The sequence below is a fragment of the Ictalurus punctatus genome, chromosome 2 (assembly GCF_001660625.3).
Source record: "Ictalurus punctatus breed USDA103 chromosome 2, Coco_2.0, whole genome shotgun sequence".
NCBI lineage: Eukaryota > Metazoa > Chordata > Actinopteri > Siluriformes > Ictaluridae > Ictalurus > Ictalurus punctatus.
This window is the reverse complement of record NC_030417.2, coordinates 32,692,495-32,714,965: the sequence shown is the minus strand read 5'-3', so window position 1 is coordinate 32,714,965 and position 22,471 is coordinate 32,692,495. Positions and strand designations below refer to the sequence as shown.

The following is a 22,471-nucleotide window of genomic DNA, read 5'->3' as shown; positions in this document are numbered from 1 at the left end:
TGGGGAATATTTTGTTGTTACACTGTGGGCATGTTAATTCCAGTCGACCATCACTTGAAAGCCACAGGCTATTTGAGGATTGTTGCTGACTAGACAGGGGGAAAACAGATTTTAACCCCAATCTCTTGTTCTGCATTAAAGTGCCCTACCTACAAGAAGGCGCGGATGCAGTGGGCACAAGCTCATCAACACTGCTCAGCCAAACAAGGGAACGAACGCGGTGTTTTTGATGACCGATGAATTTCGGGTTCTTCTAATGGCACACAGATGCTTGTGTCAGAATTGGCGCCAACAGCATGAATCCATGGACGCATCCTGCCTTGTGTCAACAGTCCAAGCCGGTGGAGTGGGTGTAACAGCGTGGGGAATGTTTTCTTGTTACACTGTGGGCATGTTAATTCCAGTCGACCATCAATTGAAAGCCACAGGCTATTTGAGGATTGTTGCAGACTATGTGCCACAATTCACCCCATCAACTACTGACTACTTCCTAACTATAATGCACCACGTCTCTAAGAACAGTCATCTCAAACTGTTTTCATGAAAATGGAAACGGGTTCTTTGCTCTACCTTGCTGTTCTCAATCTCAGGATCTGAATACAATACTGAATTGTTTGACATCCATCATGCTGTTGGTCATTTCAATCTGCATATTCCTGGTCTAGAGTATAAATCACTTAAAGGGAGAGTGAAGAAAGCCAGACAGGGGGCACCCAGATTTGAACTAGGGACCTCTTGATCTGCAGTCAAATGCTCTACCACTGAAAACATACTTCCTACTTCTGTCAGCCAAGAACAAGAAGCCGCGGATGCTGTGGGCACAGGCTCATCAACACTGCTCAGCCGAACAGGGGAACGAACGCGGTGTTTTTGATGACCGATGAATTTCGGGTTCTTCTAATGGCACACAGATGCTTGTGTCAGAATTGGCGCCAACAGCATGAATCCATGGACGTATCCTGCCTTGTGTCAACAGTCCAAGCCGGTGGAGGGGGTGTAACGGCGTGGGGAATATTTTGTTGTTACACTGTGGGCATGTTAATTCCAGTCGACCATCACTTGAAAGCCACAGGCTATTTGAGGATTGTTGCTGACTAGACAGGGGGAAAACAGATTTTAACCCCAATCTCTTGTTCTGCATTAAAGTGCCCTACCTACAAGAAGCCACGGATGCAGTGGGCACAGGCTCATCAACACTGCTCAGCCGAACAGGGGAACGAACGCGGTGTTTTTGATGACCGATGAATTTCAGGTTCTTCTAATGGCACACAGATGCTTGTGTCAGAATTGGCGCCAACAGCATGAATCCATGGACGCATCCTGCCTTGTGTCAACAGTCCAAGCCGGTGGAGTGGGTGTAACAGCGTGGGGAATGTTTTCTTGTTACACTGTGGGCATGTTAATTCCAGTCGACCATCACTTGAAAGCCACAGGCTATTTGAGGATTGTTGCAGACTATGTGCCACAATTCACCCCATCAACTACTGACTACTTCCTAACTATAATGCACCACGTCTCTAAGAACAGTCATCTCAAACTGTTTTCATGAAAATGGAAACGGGTTCTTTGCTCTACCTTGCTGTTCTCAATCTCAGGATCTGAATACAATACTGAGTTGTTTGACATCCATCATGCTGTTGGTCATTTCAATCTGCATATTCCTGGTCTAGAGTATAAATCACTTAAAGGGAGAGTGAAGAAAGCCAGACAGGGGGCACCCAGATTTGAACTAGGGACCTCTTGATATGCAGTCAAATGCTCTACCACTGAAAACATACTTCCTACTTCTGTCAGCCAAGAACAAGAAGCCGCGGATGCTGTGGGCACAGGCTCATCAACACTGCTCAGCCGAACAGGGGAACGAACGCGGTGTTTTTGATGACCGATGAATTTCGGGTTCTTATAATGGCACACAGATGCTTGTGTCAGAATTGGCGCCAACAGCATGAATCCATGGACGCATCCTGCCTTGTGTCAACAGTCCAAGCCGGTGGAGGGGGTGGAACGGCGTGGGGAATATTTTGTTGTTACACTGTGGGCATGTTAATTCCAGTCGACCATCAATTGAAAGCCACAGGCTATTTGAGGATTGTTGCAGACTATGTGCCACAATTCACCCAATCAACTACTGACTACTTCCTAACTATAATGCACCACGTCTCTAAGAACAGTCATCTCAAACTGTTTTCGTGAAAATGGAAACAGGTTCTTTGCTCTCCCTTGCCGTTCTCAATCTCAGGATCTGAATACAATACTGAATTGTTTGACATCCATCATGCTATTGGTCATTTCAATCTGCATATTCCTGGTCTAGAGTATAAATCACTTAAAGGGAGAGTGAAGAAAGCCAGACAGGGGGCACCCAGATTTGAACTAGGGACCTCTTGATCTGCAGTCAAATACTCTACCACTGAAAACATACTTCCTACTTCTGTCAGCCAAGAACAAGAAGCCGCGGATGCAGTGGGCACAGGCTCATCAACACTGCTCAGCCGAACAGGGGAACGAACGCGGTGTTTTTGATGACCGATGAATTTCGGGTTCTTCTGATGGCACACTGATGCTTGTGTCAGAATTGCCGCCAACAGCATGAATCCATGGACGCATCCTGCCTTGTGTCAAAAGTCCAAGCCGGTGGAGGGGGTGTAACGGCGTGGGGAATGTTTTGTTGTTACACTGTGGGCATGTTAATTCCAGCCGACCATCACTTGAAAGCCACAGGCTATTTGAGGATTGTTGCTGACTAGACAGGGGGAAAACAGATTTTAACCCCAATCTCTTGTTCTGCATTAAAGTGCCCTACCTACAAGAAGCCGCGGATGCAGTGGGCACAGGCTCATCAACACTGCTCAGCCGAACAGGGGAACGAACGCGGTGTTTTTGATGACCGATGAATTTCGGGTTCTTCTAATGGCACACAGATGCTTGTGTCAGAATTGGCGCCAACAGCATGAATCCATGGACGCATCCTGCCTTGTGTCAACAGTCCAAGCCGGTGGAGTGGGTGTAATGGCGTGGGGAATGTTTTCTTGTTACACTGTGGGCATGTTAATTCCAGTCGACCATCACTTGAAAGCCACAGGCTATTTGAGGATTGTTGCAGACTATGTGCCACAATTCACCCCATCAACTACTGACTACTTCCTAAGTATAATGCACCACGTCTCTAAGAACAGTCATCTCAAACTGTTTTCATGAAAATGGAAACGGGTTCGTTGCTCTACCTTGCTGTTCTCAATCTCAGGATCTGAATACAATACTGAATTGTTTGACATCCATCATGCTGTTGGACATTTCAATCTGCATATTCCTGGTCTAGAGTATAAATCACTTAAAGGGAGAGTGAAGAAAGCCAGACAGGGGGCACCCAGATTTGAACTAGGGACCTCTTGATCTGCAGTCAAATGCTCTACCACTGAAAACATACTTCCTACTTCTGTCAGCCAAGAACAAGAAGCCGCGGATGCTGTGGGAACAGGCTCATCAACACTGCTCAGCCGAACAGGGGAACGAACGCGGTGTTTTTGATGACCGATGAATTTCGGGTTCTTCTAATGGCACACAGATGCTTGTATCAGAATTGGCGCCAACAGCATGAATCCATGGACGCATCCTGCCTTGTGTCAACAGTCCAAGCCGGTGGAGTGGGTGTAACGGCGTGGGGAATGTTTTCTTGTTACACTGTGGGCATGTTAATTCCAGTCGACCATCAATTGAAAGCCACAGGCTATTTGAGGATTGTTGCAGACTATGTGCCACAATTCACCCCATCAACTACTGACTACTTCCTAACTATAATGCACCACGTCTCTAAGAACAGTCAACTCAAACTGTTTTCGTGAAAATGGAAACAGGTTCTTTGCTCTCCCTTGCCGTTCTCAATCTCAGGATCTGAATACAACACTGAATTGTTTGACATCCATCATGCTATTGGTCATTTCAATCTGCATATTCCTGGTCTAGAGTATAAATCACTTAAAGGGAGAGTGAAGAAAACCAGACAGGGGGCACCCAGATTTGAACTAGGGACCTCTTGATCTGCAGTCAAATGCTCTACCACTGAGCTATACCCCCACGTTAACTAAACTGCACAGCATCACTGCTGCTTTGTATAGGATGGACCTTTGTAACGCAATCATAGCCAGTTATAATCATGTCACAGCTAAGGGTACCTCAATACAGACAAGAGCCAGACAGGGGGAAAACAGATTTTAACCCCAATCTCTTGTTCTGCATTAAAGTGCCCTACCGCACAGCAATGCCCCCAAAAAACATACTTCCTACTTCTGTCGGCCAAGAATAGGAAGCCGCGGATGCTGTGGGCACAGGCTCATCAACACTTCTCAGCCGAACAGGGGAACGAACGCGGTGTTTTTGATGACCGATGAATTTTGGGTTCTTCTAATGGCACACAGATGCTTGTGTCAGAATTGGCGCCAACAGCATGAATCCATGGACGCATCCCGCCTTGTGTCAACAGTCCAAGCCGGTGGAGGGGGTGTAACGGCGTGGGGACTATTTTGTTGTTACACTGTGGGCATGTTAATTCCAGTCGACCATCACTTGAAAGACACAGGCTATTTGAGGACTGTTGCTGACTACACAGGGGGAAAACAGATTTTAACCCCAATCTCTTGTTCTGCATTAAAGTGCCCTACCTACAAGAAGCCGCGGATGCAGTGGGCACAGGCTCATCAACACTGCTCAGCCGAACAGGGGAACGAACGCGGTGTTTTTGATGACCGATGAATTTCGGGTTCTTCTAATGGATTTTAACCCCAGATTTTAACCCCAATCTCTTGTTCTGCATTAAAGTGCCCTACCTACAAGAAGCCGCGGATGCAGTGGGCACAGGCTCATCAACACTGCTCAGCCGAACAGGGGAACGAACGCGGTGTTTTTGATGACCGATGAATTTCGGGTTCTTCTAATGGCACACAGATGCTTGTGTCAGAATTGGCGCCAACAGCATGAATCCATGGACGCATCCTGCCTTGTGTCAACAGTCCAAGCCGGTGGAGTCGGTGTAACGGCGTGGGGAATGTTTTCTTGTTACACTGTGGGCATGTTAATTCCAGTCGACCATCACTTGAAAGCCACAGGCTATTTGAGGATTGTTGCTGACTAGACAGGGGGAAAACAGATTTTAACCCCAATCTCTTGTTCTGCATTAAAGTGCCCTACCTACAAGAAGCCGCGGATGCAGTGGGCACAGGCTCATCAACACTGCTCAGCCGAACAGGGGAACGAACGCGGTGTTTTTGATGACCGATGAATTTCGGGTTCTTCTAATGGCACACAGATGCTTGTGTCAGAATTGGCGCCAACAGCATGAATCCATGGACGCATCCTGCCTTGTGTCAACAGTCCAAGCCGGTGGAGTGGGTGTAACGGCGTGGGGAATGTTTTCTTGTTACACTGTGGGCATGTTAATTCCAGTCGACCATCACTTGAAAGCCACAGGCTATTTGAGGATAGTTGCAGACTATGTGCCACAATTCACCCCATCAACTACTGACTACTTCCTAACTATAATGCACCACGTCTCTAAGAACAGTCATCTCAAACTGTTTTCATGAAAATGGAAACGGGTTCTTTGCTCTCCCTTGCCGTTCTCAATCTCAGGATCTGAATACAATACTGAACTGTTTGACATCCATCATGCTATTGGTCATTTCAATCTGCATATTCCTGGTCTAGAGTATAAATCACTTAAAGGGAGAGTGAAGAAAGCCAGACAGGGGGCATCCAGATTTGAACTAGGGACCTCTTGATCTGCAGTCAAATGCTCTACCACTGAAAACATACTTCCTACTTCTGTCAGCCAAGAACAAGAAGCCGCGGATGCTGTGGGCACAGGCTCATCAACACTACTCAGCCGAAAAGGGGAACGAACGCGGTGTTTTTGATGACCGATGAATTTCGGGTTCTTCTAATGGCACACAGATGCTTGTGTCAGAATTGGCGCCAACAGCATGAATCCATGGACGTATCCTGCCTTGTGTCAACAGTCCAAGCCGGTGGAGGGGGTGTAACGGCTTGGGGGATATTTTGTTGTTACACTGTGGGCATGTTAATTCCAGTCGACCATCACTTGAAAGCCACAGGCTATTTGAGGATTGTTGCTGACTAGACAGGGGGAAAACAGATTTTAACCCCAATCTCTTGTTCTGCATTAAAGTGCCCTACCTACAAGAAGCCGCGGATGCAGTGGGCACAAGCTCATCAACACTGCTCAGCCAAACAGGGGAACGAACGCGGTGTTTTTGATGACCGATGAATTTCGGGTTCTTCTAATGGCACACAGATGCTTGTGTCAGAATTGGCGCCAACAGCATGAATCCATGGACGCATCCTGCCTTGTGTCAACAGTCCAAGCCGGTGGAGTGGGTGTAATGGCGTGGGGAATGTTTTCTTGTTACACTGTGGGCATGTTAATTCCAGTCGACCATCAATTGAAAGCCACAGGCTATTTGAGGATTGTTGCTGACTAGACAGGGGGAAAACAGATTTTAACCCCAATCTCTTGTTCTGCATTAAAGTGCCCTACCTACAAGAAGCCGCGGATGCAGTGGGCACAGGCTCATCAACACTGCTCAGCCGAACAGGGGAACGAACGCGGTGTTTTTGATGACCGATGAATTTCGGGTTCTTCTAATGGATTTTAACCCCAGATTTTAACCCCAATCTCTTGTTCTGCATTAAAGTGCCCTACCTACAAGAAGCCGCGGATGCAGTGGGCACAGGCTCATCAACACTGCTCAGCCGAACAGGGGAACGAACGCGGTGTTTTTGATGACCGATGAATTTCGGGTTCTTCTAATGGCACACAGATGCTTGTGTCAGAATTGGCGCCAACAGCATGAATCCATGGACGCATCCTGCCTTGTGTCAACAGTCCAAGCCGGTGGAGGGGGTGTAACGGCATGGGGACTATTTTGTTGTTACACTGTGGGCATGTTAATTCCAGTCGACCATCACTTGAAAGCCACAGGCTATTTGAGGATTGTTGCTGACTAGACAGGGGGAAAACAGATTTTAACCCCAATCTCTTGTTCTGCATTAAAGTGCCCTACCTACAAGAAGCCGCGGATGCAGTGGGCACAGGCTCATCAACACTGCTCAGCCGAACAGGGGAACGAACGCGGTGTTTTTGATGACCGATGAATTTCGGGTTCTTCTAATGGATTTTAACCCCAGATTTTAACCCCAATCTCTTGTTCTGCATTAAAGTGCCCTACCTACAAGAAGCCGCGGATGCAGTGGGCACAGGCTCATCAACACTGCTCAGCCGAACAGGGGAACGAACGCGGTGTTTTTGATGACCGATGAATTTCGGGTTCTTCTAATGGCACACAGATGCTTGTGTCAGAATTGGCGCCAACAGCATGAATCCATGGACGCATCCTGCCTTGTGTCAACAGTCCAAGCCGGTGGAGTCGGTGTAACGGCGTGGGGAATGTTTTCTTGTTACACTGTGGGCATGTTAATTCCAGTCGACCATCACTTGAAAGCCACAGGCTATTTGAGGATTGTTGCTGACTAGACAGGGGGAAAACAGATTTTAACCCCAATCTCTTGTTCTGCATTAAAGTGCCCTACCTACAAGAAGCCGCGGATGCAGTGGGCACAGGCTCATCAACACTGCTCAGCCGAACAGGGGAACGAACGCGGTGTTTTTGATGACCGATGAATTTCGGGTTCTTCTAATGGCACACAGATGCTTGTGTCAGAATTGGCGCCAACAGCATGAATCCATGGACGCATCCTGCCTTGTGTCAACAGTCCAAGCCGGTGGAGTGGGTGTAACGGCGTGGGGAATGTTTTCTTGTTACACTGTGGGCATGTTAATTCCAGTCGACCATCACTTGAAAGCCACAGGCTATTTGAGGATAGTTGCAGACTATGTGCCACAATTCACCCCATCAACTACTGACTACTTCCTAACTATAATGCACCACGTCTCTAAGAACAGTCATCTCAAACTGTTTTCATGAAAATGGAAACGGGTTCTTTGCTCTCCCTTGCCGTTCTCAATCTCAGGATCTGAATACAATACTGAACTGTTTGACATCCATCATGCTATTGGTCATTTCAATCTGCATATTCCTGGTCTAGAGTATAAATCACTTAAAGGGAGAGTGAAGAAAGCCAGACAGGGGGCATCCAGATTTGAACTAGGGACCTCTTGATCTGCAGTCAAATGCTCTACCACTGAAAACATACTTCCTACTTCTGTCAGCCAAGAACAAGAAGCCGCGGATGCTGTGGGCACAGGCTCATCAACACTACTCAGCCGAAAAGGGGAACGAACGCGGTGTTTTTGATGACCGATGAATTTCGGGTTCTTCTAATGGCACACAGATGCTTGTGTCAGAATTGGCGCCAACAGCATGAATCCATGGACGTATCCTGCCTTGTGTCAACAGTCCAAGCCGGTGGAGGGGGTGTAACGGCTTGGGGGATATTTTGTTGTTACACTGTGGGCATGTTAATTCCAGTCGACCATCACTTGAAAGCCACAGGCTATTTGAGGATTGTTGCTGACTAGACAGGGGGAAAACAGATTTTAACCCCAATCTCTTGTTCTGCATTAAAGTGCCCTACCTACAAGAAGCCGCGGATGCAGTGGGCACAAGCTCATCAACATTGCTCAGCCAAACAGGGGAACGAACGCGGTGTTTTTGATGACCGATGAATTTCGGGTTCTTCTAATGGCACACAGATGCTTGTGTCAGAATTGGCGCCAACAGCATGAATCCATGGACGCATCCTGCCTTGTGTCAACAGTCCAAGCCGGTGGAGTGGGTGTAATGGCGTGGGGAATGTTTTCTTGTTACACTGTGGGCATGTTAATTCCAGTCGACCATCAATTGAAAGCCACAGGCTATTTGAGGATTGTTGCAGACTATGTGCCACAATTCACCCCATCAACTACTGACTACGTCCTAACTATAATGCACCACGTCTCTAAGAACAGTCATCTCAAACTGTTTTCGTGAAAATGGAAACAGGTTCTTTGCTCTCCCTTGCCGTTCTCAATCTCAGGATCTGAATACAATACTGAATTGTTTGACATCCATCATGCTATTGGTCATTTCAATCTGCATATTCCTGGTCTAGAGTATAAACCACTTAAAGGGAGAGTGAAGAAAGCCAGACAGGGGGCACCCAGATTTGGACTAGGCACCTCTTGATCTGCAGTCAAATGCTCTACCACTGAAAACATACTTCCTACTTCTGTCAGCCAAGAACAAGAAGCCGCGGATGCTGTGGGCACAGGCTCATCAACACTGCTCAGCCGAACTGGGGAACGAACGCGGTGTTTTTGATGACCGATGAATTTCGGGTTCTTCTAATGGCACACAGATGCTTGTGTCAGAATTGGCGCCAACAGCATGAATCCATGGACGCATCCTGCCTTGTGTCAACAGTCCAAGCCGGTGGAGGGGGTGTAACGGCGTGGGGAATGTTTTCTTGTTACACTGTGGGCATGTTAATTCCAGTCGACCATCACTTGATTGCCACAGGCTATTTGAGGATTCTTGCAGACTATGTGCCACAATTCACCCCATCAACTACTGACTACTTCCTAACTATAATGCACCACGTCTCTATGAACAGTCATCTCAAACTGTTTTCATGAAAATGGAAACGGGTTCTTTGCTCTCCCTTGCCGTTCTCAATCGCAGGATCTGAATACAATACTGAATTGTTTGACATCCATCATGCTATTGGTCATTTCAATCTGCATATTCCTGGTCTAGAGTATAAATCACTTAAAGGGAGAGTGAAGAAAGGCAGACAGGGGGCACCCAGATTTGAACTAGGGACCACTTGATCTGCAGTCAAATGCTCTACCACAGAGCTATACCCCCACTTGAACTCCACTGCGCAGCATCACTGCATGCTTTGTATAGGATGGTCCTTTGTAATGCAATCAAAGCCAGTTATAATCATGTCACAGCTAAGAGTACCTCAATACAGACAAGAGCCAGACAGGGGGAAAACAGATTTTAACCCCAATATCTTGTTCTGCATTAAAGTGCCCTACCGCACAGCAATGCCCCCAAAAAACATACTTCCTACTTCTGTCGGCCAAGAACAAGAAGCCACGGATGCTGTGGGCACAAGCTCATCAACACTGCTCAGCCGAACAGGGGAACGAACGCGGTGTTTTTGATGACCGATGAATTTTGGGTTCTTCTAATGGCACACAGATGCTTGTGTCAGAATTGGCGCCAACAGCATGAATCCATGGACGCATCCTGCCTTGTGTCAACAGTCCAAGCCGGTGGAGGGGGTGTAACGGTGTGGGGACTATTTTGTTGTTACACTGTGGGCATGTTAATTCCAGTCGACCATCACTTGAAAGACACAGGCTATTTGAGGATTGTTGCTGACTAGACAGGGGGAAAACAGATTTTAACCCCAATCTCTTGTTCTGCATTAAAGTGCCCTACCTACAAGAAGGGCAATTTCGGGTTCTTCTAATGGCACACAGATGCTTGTGTCAGAATTGGCGCCAACAGCATGAATCCATGGACGCATCCTGCCTTGTATCAACAGTCCAAGCCGGTGGAGGGGGTGTAACGGCGTGGGGAATGTTTTGTTGTTACACTGTGGGCATGTTAATTCCAGTCGACCATCACTTGAAAGCCACAGGCTATTTGAGGATTGTTGCTGACTAGACAGGGGGAAAACAGATTTTAACCCCAATCTCTTGTTCTGCATTAAAGTGCCCTACCTACAAGAAGCCGCGGATGCTGTGGGCACAAGCTCATCAACACTGCTCAGCCGAACAGGGGAACGAACGCGGTGTTTTTGATGACCGATGAATTTTGGGTTCTTCTAATGGCACACAGATGCTTGTGTCAGAATTGGCGCCAACAGCATGAATCCATGGACGCATCCTGCCTTGTGTCAACAGTCCAAGCCGGTGGAGGGGGTGTAACGGCGTGGGGACTATTTTGTTGTTACACTGTGGGCATGTTAATTCCAGTCGACCATCACTTGAAAGACACAGGCTATTTGAGGATTGTTGCTGACTAGACAGGGGGAAAACAGATTTTAACCCCAATCTCTTGTTCTGCATTAAAGTGCCCTACCTACAAGAAGCCGCGGATGCTGTGGGCACAAGCTCATCAACACTGCTCAGCCGAACAGGGGAACGAACGCGGTGTTTTTGATGACCGATGAATTTTGGGTTCTTCTAATGGCACACAGATGCTTGTGTCAGAATTGGCGCCAACAGCATGAATCCATGGACGCATCCTGCCTTGTGTCAACAGTCCAAGCCGGTGGAGGGGGTGTAACGGCGTGGGGAATATTTTGTTGTTACACTGTGGGCATGTTAATTCCAGTCGACCATCACTTGAAAGACACAGGCTATTTGAGGATTGTTGCTGACTAGACAGGGGGAAAACAGATTTTAACCCCAATCTCTTGTTCTGCATTAAAGTGCCCTACCGCACAGCAATGCCCCCAAAAAACATACTTCCTACTTCTGTCGGCCAAGAACAAGAAGCCGCGGATGCTGTGGGCACAAGCTCATCAACACTGCTCAGCCGAACAGGGGAACGAACGCGGTGTTTTTGATGACCGATGAATTTTGGGTTCTTCTAATGGCACACAGATGCTTGTGTCAGAATTGGCGCCAACAGCATGAATCCATGGACGCATCCTGCCTTGTGTCAACAGTCCAAGCCGGTGGAGGGGGTGTAACGGCGTGGGGACTATTTTGTTGTTACACTGTGGGCATGTTAATTCCAGTCGACCATCACTTGAAAGACACAGGCTATTTGAGGATTGTTGCTGACTAGACAGGGGGAAAACAGATTTTAACCCCAATCTCTTGTTCTGCATTAAAGTGCCCTACCTACAAGAAGCCGCGGATGCTGTGGGCACAAGCTCATCAACACTGCTCAGCCGAACAGGGGAACGAACGCGGTGTTTTTGATGACCGATGAATTTTGGGTTCTTCTAATGGCACACAGATGCTTGTGTCAGAATTGGCGCCAACAGCATGAATCCATGGACGCATCCTGCCTTGTGTCAACAGTCCAAGCCGGTGGAGGGGGTGTAACGGCGTGGGGAATATTTTGTTGTTACACTGTGGGCATGTTAATTCCAGTCGACCATCACTTGAAAGACACAGGCTATTTGAGGATTGTTGCTGACTAGACAGGGGGAAAACAGATTTTAACCCCAATCTCTTGTTCTGCATTAAAGTGCCCTACCTACAAGAAGCCGCGGATGCAGTGGGCACATGCTCATCAACACTGCTCAGCCGAACAGGGGAACGAACGCGGTGTTTTTGATGACCGATGAATTTCGGGTTCTTCTAATGGATTTTAACCCCAGATTTTAACCCCAATCTCTTGTTCTGCATTAAAGTGCCCTACCTACAAGAAGCCGCGGATGCAGTGGGCACAGGCTCATCAACACTGCTCAGCCGAACAGGGGAACGAACGCGGTGTTTTTGATGACCGATGAATTTCGGGTTCTTCTAATATAATGGCACACAGATGCTTGTGTCAGAATTGGCGCCAACAGCATGAATCCATGGACGCATCCTGCCTTGTGTCAACAGTCCAAGCCGGTGGAGGGGGTGTAACGGCATGGGGAATGTTTTCTTGTTACACTGTGGGCATGTTAATTCCAGTCGACCATCACTTGAATGCCACAGGCTATTTGAGGATTCTTGCACACTATGTGCCACAATTCACCCCATCAACTACTGACTACTTCCTAACTATAATGCACCACGTCTCTAAGAACAGTCATCTCAAACTGTTTTCATGAAAATGGAAACGGGTTCTTTGCTCTCCCTTGCCGTTCTCAAACGCAGGATCTGAATACAATACTGAATTGTTTGACATCCATCATGCTATTGGTCATTTCAATCTGCATATTCCTGGTCTAGAGTATAAATCACTTAAAGGGAGAGTGAAGAAAGCCAGACAGGGGGCACCCAGATTTGAACTAGGGACCTCTTGATCTGCAGTCAAATGCTCTACCACTGAGCTATACCCCCACGTTAACTCCACTGCGCAGCATCACTGCTGCTTTGTATAGGATGGTCCTTTGTAGTGCAATCAAAGCCAGTTATAATCATGTCACAGCTAAGAGTACCTCAATACAGACAAGAGCCAGAAAGGGGGAAAACAGATTTTAACCCCAATATCTTGTTCTGCATTAAAGTGCCCTACCGCACAGCAATGCCCCCAAAAAACATACTTCCTACTTCTGTCGGCCAAGAACAAGAAGCCGCGGATGCTGTGGGCACAAGCTCATCAACACTGCTCAGCCGAACAGGGGAACGAACGCGGTGTTTTTGATGACCGATGAATTTTGGGTTCTTCTAATGGCACACAGATGCTTGTGTCAGAATTGGCGCCAACAGCATGAATCCATGGACGCATCCTGCCTTGTGTCAACAGTCCAAGCCGGTGGAGGGGGTGTAACGGCGTGGGGAATATTTTGTTGTTACACTGTGGGCATGTTAATTCCAGTCGACCATCACTTGAAAGACACAGGCTATTTGAGGATTGTTGCTGACTAGACAGGGGGAAAACAGATTTTAACCCCAATCTCTTGTTCTGCATTAAAGTGCCCTACCTACAAGAAGCCGCGGATGCAGTGGGCACAGGCTCATCAACACTGCTCAGCCGAACAGGGGAACGAACGCGGTGTTTTTGATGACCGATGAATTTCGGGTTCTTCTAATGGCACACAGATGCTTGTGTCAGAATTGGCGCCAACAGCATGAATCCATGGACGCATCCTGCCTTGTATCAACAGTCCAAGCCGGTGGAGGGGGTGTAACGGCGTGGGGAATGTTTTGTTGTTACACTGTGGGCATGTTAATTCCAGTCGACCATCACTTGAAAGCCACAGGCTATTTGAGGATTGTTGCTGACTAGACAGGGGGAAAACAGATTTTAACCCCAATCTCTTGTTCTGCATTAAAGTGCCCTACCTACAAGAAGCCGCGGATGCAGTGGGCACAGGCTCATCAACAATGCTCAGCCGAACAGGGGAACGAACGCGGTGTTTTTGATGACCGATGAATTTCGGGTTCTTCTAATAGCACACAGATGCTTGTGTCAGAATTGGCGCCAACAGCATGAATCCATGGACGCATCCTGCCTTGTGTCAACAGTCCAAGCCGGTGGAGTCGGTGTAACGGCGTGGGGAATGTTTTCTTGTTACACTGTGGGCATGTTAATTCCAGTCGACCATCAATTGAAAGCCACAGGCTATTTGAGGATAGTTGCAGACTATGTGCCACAATTCACCCCATCAACTACTGACTACTTCCTAACTATAATGCACCACGTCTCTAAGAACAGTCATCTCAAACTGTTTTCATGAAAATGGAAACGGGTTCTTTGCTCTCCCTTGCCGTTCTCAATCTCAGGATCTGAATACAATACTGAACTGTTTGACATCCATCATGCTATTGGTCATTTCAATCTGCATATTCCTGGTCTAGAGTATAAATCACTTAAAGGGAGAGTGAAGAAAGCCAGACAGGGGGCATCCAGATTTGAACTAGGGACCTCTTGATCTGCAGTCAAATGCTCTACCACTGAAAACATACTTCCTACTTCTGTCAGCCAAGAACAAGAAGCCGCGGATGCTGTGGGCACAGGCTCATCAACACTACTCAGCCGAAAAGGGGAACGAACGCGGTGTTTTTGATGACCGATGAATTTCGGGTTCTTCTAATGGCACACAGATGCTTGTGTCAGAATTGGCGCCAACAGCATGAATCCATGGACGTATCCTGCCTTGTGTCAACAGTCCAAGCCGGTGGAGGGGGTGTAACGGCGTGGGGGATATTTTGTTGTTACACTGTGGGCATGTTAATTCCAGTCGACCATCACTTGAAAGCCACAGGCTATTTGAGGATTGTTGCTGACTAGACAGGGGGAAAACAGATTTTAACCCCAATCTCTTGTTCTGCATTAAAGTGCCCTACCTACAAGAAGCCGCGGATGCAGTGGGCACAGGCTCATCAACAATGCTCAGCCGAACAGGGGAACGAACGCGGTGTTTTTGATGACCGATGAATTTCGGGTTCTTCTAATAGCACACAGATGCTTGTGTCAGAATTGGCGCCAACAGCATGAATCCATGGACGCATCCTGCCTTGTGTCAACAGTCCAAGCCGGTGGAGTCGGTGTAACGGCGTGGGGAATGTTTTCTTGTTACACTGTGGGCATGTTAATTCCAGTCGACCATCACTTGAAAGCCACAGGCTATTTGAGGATTGTTGCTGACTAGACAGGGGGAAAACAGATTTTAACCCCAATCTCTTGTTCTGCATTAAAGTGCCCTACCTACAAGAAGCCGCGGATGCAGTGGGCACAGGCTCATCAACACTGCTCAGCCGAACAGGGGAACGAACGCGGTGTTTTTGATGACCGATGAATTTCGGGTTCTTCTAATGGCACACAGATGCTTGTGTCAGAATTGGCGCCAACAGCATGAATCCATGGACGCATCCTGCCTTGTGTCAACAGTCCAAGCCGGTGGAGTGGGTGTAACGGCGTGGGGAATGTTTTCTTGTTACACTGTGGGCATGTTAATTCCAGTCGACCATCACTTGAAAGCCACAGGCTATTTGAGGATAGTTGCAGACTATGTGCCACAATTCACCCCATCAACTACTGACTACTTCCTAACTATAATGCACCACGTCTCTAAGAACAGTCATCTCAAACTGTTTTCATGAAAATGGAAACGGGTTCTTTGCTCTCCCTTGCCGTTCTCAATCTCAGGATCTGAATACAATACTGAACTGTTTGACATCCATCATGCTATTGGTCATTTCAATCTGCATATTCCTGGTCTAGAGTATAAATCACTTAAAGGGAGAGTGAAGAAAGCCAGACAGGGGGCATCCAGATTTGAACTAGGGACCTCTTGATCTGCAGTCAAATGCTCTACCACTGAAAACATACTTCCTACTTCTGTCAGCCAAGAACAAGAAGCCGCGGATGCTGTGGGCACAGGCTCATCAACACTACTCAGCCGAAAAGGGGAACGAACGCGGTGTTTTTGATGACCGATGAATTTCGGGTTCTTCTAATGGCACACAGATGCTTGTGTCAGAATTGGCGCCAACAGCATGAATCCATGGACGTATCCTGCCTTGTGTCAACAGTCCAAGCCGGTGGAGGGGGTGTAACGGCGTGGGGGATATTTTGTTGTTACACTGTGGGCATGTTAATTCCAGTCGACCATCACTTGAAAGCCACAGGCTATTTGAGGATTGTTGCTGACTAGACAGGGGGAAAACAGATTTTAACCCCAATCTCTTGTTCTGCATTAAAGTGCCCTACCTACAAGAAGCCGCGGATGCAGTGGGCACAAGCTCATCAACACTGCTCAGCCGAACAGGGGAACGAACGCGGTGTTTTTGATGACCGATGAATTTTGGGTTCTTCTAATGGCACACAGATGCTTGTGTCAGAATTGGCGCCAACAGCATGAATCCATGGACGCATCCTGCCTTGTGTCAACAGTCCAAGCCGGTGGAGGGGGTGTAACGGCGTGGGGAATATTTTGTTGTTACACTGTGGGCATGTTAATTCCAGTCGACCATCACTTGAAAGACACAGGCTATTTGAGGATTGTTGCTGACTAGACAGGGGGAAAACAGATTTTAACCCCAATATCTTGTTCTGCATTAAAGTGCCCTACCTACAAGAAGCCGCGGATGCAGTGGGCACAGGCTCATCAACACTGCTCAGCCGAACAGGGGAACGAACGCGGTGTTTTTGATGACCGATGAATTTCAGGTTCTTCTAATGGATTTTAACCCCAGATTTTAACCCCAATCTCTTGTTCTGCATTAAAGTGCCCTACCTACAAGAAGCCGCGGATGCAGTGGGCACAGGCTCATCAACACTGCTCAGCCGAACAGGGGAACGAACGCGGTGTTTTTGATGACCGATGAATTTCGGGTTCTTCTAATATAATGGCACACAGATGCTTGTGTCAGAATTGGCGCCAACAGCATGAATCCATGGACGCATCCTGCCTTGTGTCAACAGTCCAAGCCGGTGGAGGGGGTGTAACGGCATGGGGAATGTTTTCTTGTTACACTGTGGGCATGTTAATTCCAGTCGACCATCACTTGAATGCCACAGGCTATTTGAGGATTCTTGCACACTATGTGCCACAATTCACCCCATCAACTACTGACTACTTCCTAACTATAATGCACCACGTCTCTAAGAACAGTCATCTCAAACTGTTTTCATGAAAATGGAAACGGGTTCTTTGCTCTCCCTTGCCGTTCTCAAACGCAGGATCTGAATACAATACTGAATTGTTTGACATCCATCATGCTATTGGTCATTTCAATCTGCATATTCCTGGTCTAGAGTATAAATCACTTAAAGGGAGAGTGAAGAAAGCCAGACAGGGGGCACCCAGATTTGAACTAGGGACCTCTTGATCTGCAGTCAAATGCTCTACCACTGAGCTATACCCCCACATTAACTCCACTGCGCAGCATCACTGCTGCTTTGTATAGGATGGTCCTTTGTAGTGCAATCAAAGCCAGTTATAATCATGTCACAGCTAAGAGTACCTCAATACAGACAAGAGCCAGAAAGGGGGAAAACAGATTTTAACCCCAATATCTTGTTCTGCATTAAAGTGCCCTACCGCACAGCAATGCCCCCAAAAAACATACTTCCTACTTCTGTCGGCCAAGAACAAGAAGCCGCGGATGCTGTGGGCACAAGCTCATCAACACTGCTCAGCCGAACAGGGGAACGAACGCGGTGTTTTTGATGACCGATGAATTTTGGGTTCTTCTAATGGCACACAGATGCTTGTGTCAGAATTGGCGCCAACAGCATGAATCCATGGACGCATCCTGCCTTGTGTCAACAGTCCAAGCCGGTGGAGGGGGTGTAACGGCGTGGGGAATATTTTGTTGTTACACTGTGGGCATGTTAATTCCAGTCGACCATCACTTGAAAGACACAGGCTATTTGAGGATTGTTGCTGACTAGACAGGGGGAAAACAGATTTTAACCCCAATCTCTTGTTCTGCATTAAAGTGCCCTACCTACAAGAAGCCGCGGATGCAGTGGGCACAGGCTCATCAACACTGCTCAGCCGAACAGGGGAACGAAGGCGTTGTTTTTGATGACCGATGAATTTCGGGTTCTTCTAATGGCACACAGATGCTTGTGTCAGAATTGGCGCCAACAGCATGAATCCATGGACGCATCCTGCCTTGTATCAACAGTCCAAGCCGGTGGAGGGGGTGTAACGGCGTGGGGAATGTTTTGTTGTTACACTGTGGGCATGTTAATTCCAGTCGACCATCACTTGAAAGCCACAGGCTATTTGAGGATTGTTGCTGACTAGACAGGGGGAAAACAGATTTTAACCCCAATCTCTTGTTCTGCATTAAAGTGCCCTACCTACAAGAAGCCGCGGATGCTGTGGGCACAGGCTCATCAACACTACTCAGCCGAACAGGGGAACGAACGCGGTGTTTTTGATGACCGATGAATTTCGGGTTCTTCTAATGGCACACAGATGCTTGTGTCAGAATTGGCGCCAACAGCATGAATCCATGGACGTATCCTGCCTTGTGTCAACAGTCCAAACCGGTGGAGGGGGTGTAACGGCGTGGGGAATATTTTGTTGTTACACTGTGGGCATGTTAATTCCAGTCGACCATCACTTGAAAGCCACAGGCTATTTGAGGATTGTTGCTGACTAGACAGGGGGAAAACAGATTTTAACCCCAATCTCTTGTTCTGCATTAAAGTGCCCTACCTACAAGAAGCCGCGGATGCAGTGGGCACAAGCTCATCAACACTGCTCAGCCAAACAGGGGAACGAACGCGGTGTTTTTGATGACCGATGAATTTCGGGTTCTTCTAATGGCACACAGATGCTTGTGTCAGAATTGGCGCCAACAGCATGAATCCATGGACGCATCCTGCCTTGTGTCAACAGTCCAAGCCGGTGGAGTGGGTGTAACGGCGTGGGGAATGTTTTCTTGTTACACTGTGGGCATGTTAATTCCAGTCGACCATCAATTGAAAGCCACAGGCTATTTGAGGATTGTTGCAGACTATGTGCCACAATTCACCCCATCAACTACTGACTACGTCCTAACTATAATGCACCACGTCTCTAAGAACAGTCATCTCAAACTGTTTTCGTGAAAATGGAAACAAGTTCTTTGCTCTCCCTTGCCGTTCTCAATCTCAGGATCTGAATACAATACTGAATTGTTTGACATCCATCATGCTATTGGTCATTTCAATCTGCATATTCCTGGTCTAGAGTATAAACCACTTAAAGGGAGAGTGAAGAAAGCCAGACAGGGGGCACCCAGATTTGAACTAGGCACCTCTTGATCTGCAGTCAAATGCTCTACCACTGAAAACATACTTCCTACTTCTGTCAGCCAAGAACAAGAAGCCGCGGATGCTGTGGGCACAGGCTCATCAACACTGCTCAGCCGAACTGGGGAACGAACGCGGTGTTTTTGATGACCGATGAATTTCGGGTTCTTCTAATGGCACACAGATGCTTGTGTCAGAATTGGCGCCAACAGCATGAATCCATGGACGCATCCTGCCTTGTGTCAACAGTCCAAGCCGGTGGAGGGGGTGTAACGGCGTGGGGAATGTTTTCTTGTTACACTGTGGGCATGTTAATTCCAGTCGACCATCACTTGAATGCCACAGGCTATTTGAGGATTCTTGCAGACTATGTGCCACAATTCACCCCATCCACTACTGACTACTTCCTAACTATAATGCACCACGTCTCTATGAACAGTCATCTCAAACTGTTTTCATGAAAATGGAAACGGGTTCTTTGCTCTCCCTTGCCGTTCTCAATCGCAGGATCTGAATACAATACTGAATTGTTTGACATCCATCATGCTATTGGTCATTTCAATCTGCATATTCCTGGTCTAGAGTATAAATCACTTAAAAGGAGAGTGAAGAAAGCCAGACAGGGGGCACCCAGATTTGAACTAGGGACCACTTGATCTGCAGTCAAATGCTCTACCACTGAGCTATACCCCCACGTTAACTCCACTGCGCAGCATCACTGCTTGCTTTGTATAGGATGGTCCTTTGTAATGCAATCAAAGCCAGTTATAATCATGTCACAGCTAAGAGTACCTCAATACAGACAAGAGCCAGACAGGGGGAAAACAGATTTTAACCCCAATATCTTGTTCTGCATTAAAGTGCCCTACCGCACAGCAATGCCCCCAAAAAACATACTTCCTACTTCTGTCGGCCAAGAACAAGAAGCCGCGGATGCTGTGGGCACAAGCTCATCAACACTGCTCAGCCGAACAGGGGAACGAACGCGGTGTTTTTGATGACCGATGAATTTTGGGTTCTTCTAATGGCACACAGATGCTTGTGTCAGAATTGGCGCCAACAGCATGAATCCATGGACGCATCCTGCCTTGTGTCAACAGTCCAAGCCGGTGGAGGGGGTGTAACGGTGTGGGGACTATTTTGTTGTTACACTGTGGGCATGTTAATTCCAGTCGACCATCACTTGAAAGACACAGGCTATTTGAGGATTGTTGCTGACTAGACAGGGGGAAAACAGATTTTAACCCCAATCTCTTGTTCTGCATTAAAGTGCCCTACCTACAAGAAGCCGCGGATGCAGTGGGCACAGGCTCATCAACACTGCTCAGCCGAACAGGGGAACGAAGGCGGTGTTTTTGATGACCGATGAATTTCGGGTTCTTCTAATGGCACACAGATGCTTGTGTCAGAATTGGCGCCAACAGCATGAATCCATGGACGCATCCTGCCTTGTATCAACAGTCCAAGCCGGTGGAGGGGGTGTAACGGCGTGGGGAATGTTTTGTTGTTACACTGTGGGCATGTTAATTCCAGTCGACCATCACTTGAAAGCCACAGGCTATTTGAGGATTGTTGCTGACTAGACAGGGGGAAAACAGATTTTAACCCCAATCTCTTGTTCTGCATTAAAGTGCCCTACCTACAAGAAGCCGCGGATGCTGTGGGCACAGGCTCATCAACACTACTCAGCCGAACAGGGGAACGAACGCGGTGTTTTTGATGACCGATGAATTTCGGGTTCTTCTAATGGCACACAGATGCTTGTGTCAGAATTGGCGCCAACAGCATGAATCCATGGACGTATCCTGCCTTGTGTCAACAGTCCAAACCGGTGGAGGGGGTGTAACGGCGTGGGGAATATTTTGTTGTTACACTGTGGGCATGTTAATTCCAGTCGACCATCACTTGAAAGCCACAGGCTATTTGAGGATTGTTGCTGACTAGACAGGGGGAAAACAGATTTTAACCCCAATCTCTTGTTCTGCATTAAAGTGCCCTACCTACAAGAAGCCGCGGATGCAGTGGGCACAAGCTCATCAACACTGCTCAGCCAAACAGGGGAACGAACGCGGTGTTTTTGATGACCGATGAATTTCGGGTTCTTCTAATGGCACACAGATGCTTGTGTCAGAATTGGCGCCAACAGCATGAATCCATGGACGCATCCTGCCTTGTGTCAACAGTCCAAGCCGGTGGAGTCGGTGTAACGGCGTGGGGAATGTTTTCTTGTTACACTGTGGGCATGTTAATTCCAGTCGACCATCACTTGAAAGCCACAGGCTATTTGAGGATAGTTGCTGACTAGACAGGGGGAAAACAGATTTTAACCCCAATCTCTTGTTCTGCATTAAAGTGCCCTACCTACAAGAAGCCGCGGATGCAGTGGGCACAAGCTCATCAACACTGCTCAGCCAAACAGGGGAACGAACGCGGTGTTTTTGATGACCGATGAATTTCGGGTTCTTCTAATGGCACACAGATGCTTGTTTCAGAATTGGCGCCAACAGCATGAATCCATGGACGCATCCTGCCTTGTGTCAACAGTCCAAGCCGGTGGAGTGGGTGTAACGGCGTGGGGAATGTTTTCTTGTTACACTGTGGGCATGTTAATTCCAGTCGACCATCACTTGAAAGCCACAGGCTATTTGAGGATTGTTGCAGACTATGTGCCACAATTCACCCCATCAACTACTACTTCCAAACTATAATGCACCACGTCTCTAAGAACAGTCATCTCAAACTGTTTTCATGAAAATGGAAACGGGTTCTTTGCTCTCCCTTGCCGTTCTCAATCTCAGGATCTGAATACAATACTGAATTGTTTGACATCCATCATGCTATTGGTCATTTCAATCTGCATATTCCTGGTCTAGAGTATAAACCACTTAAAGGGAGAGTGAAGAAAGCCAGACAGGGGGCATCCAGATTTGAACTAGGGACCTCTTGATCTGCAGTCAAATGCTCTACCACTGAAAACATACTTCGTACTTCCGTCAGCCAAGAACAAGAAGCCGCGGATGCTGTGGGCACAGGCTCATCAACACTACTCAGCCGAACAGGGGAACGAACGCGGTGTT

At 47.6% G+C, this 22,471-nt stretch overlaps 5 non-coding genes across 5 annotated transcripts; all 5 read right to left on the bottom strand.

The window, feature by feature from the left end:
• Positions 1-4,002: 4,002 nt before the first annotated feature.
• On the bottom strand, positions 4,003-4,074 carry trnac-gca (transfer RNA cysteine (anticodon GCA)). Its single transcript has one exon. It is a non-coding gene; the product is annotated as a tRNA-Cys (tRNA).
• A 5,732-nt stretch (positions 4,075-9,806) lies between these two features.
• trnac-gca (transfer RNA cysteine (anticodon GCA)) lies at positions 9,807-9,878 on the bottom strand. Its single transcript has one exon. It is a non-coding gene; the product is annotated as a tRNA-Cys (tRNA).
• A 3,086-nt stretch (positions 9,879-12,964) lies between these two features.
• Positions 12,965-13,036, bottom strand: trnac-gca (transfer RNA cysteine (anticodon GCA)). Its single transcript has one exon. It is a non-coding gene; the product is annotated as a tRNA-Cys (tRNA).
• Positions 13,037-17,438: 4,402 nt separating this feature from the next.
• On the bottom strand, positions 17,439-17,510 carry trnac-gca (transfer RNA cysteine (anticodon GCA)). The gene has a single exon. It is a non-coding gene; the product is annotated as a tRNA-Cys (tRNA).
• A 2,505-nt stretch (positions 17,511-20,015) lies between these two features.
• Positions 20,016-20,087, bottom strand: trnac-gca (transfer RNA cysteine (anticodon GCA)). Its single transcript has one exon. It is a non-coding gene; the product is annotated as a tRNA-Cys (tRNA).
• Between the last annotated feature and the right edge of the window lie 2,384 nt (positions 20,088-22,471).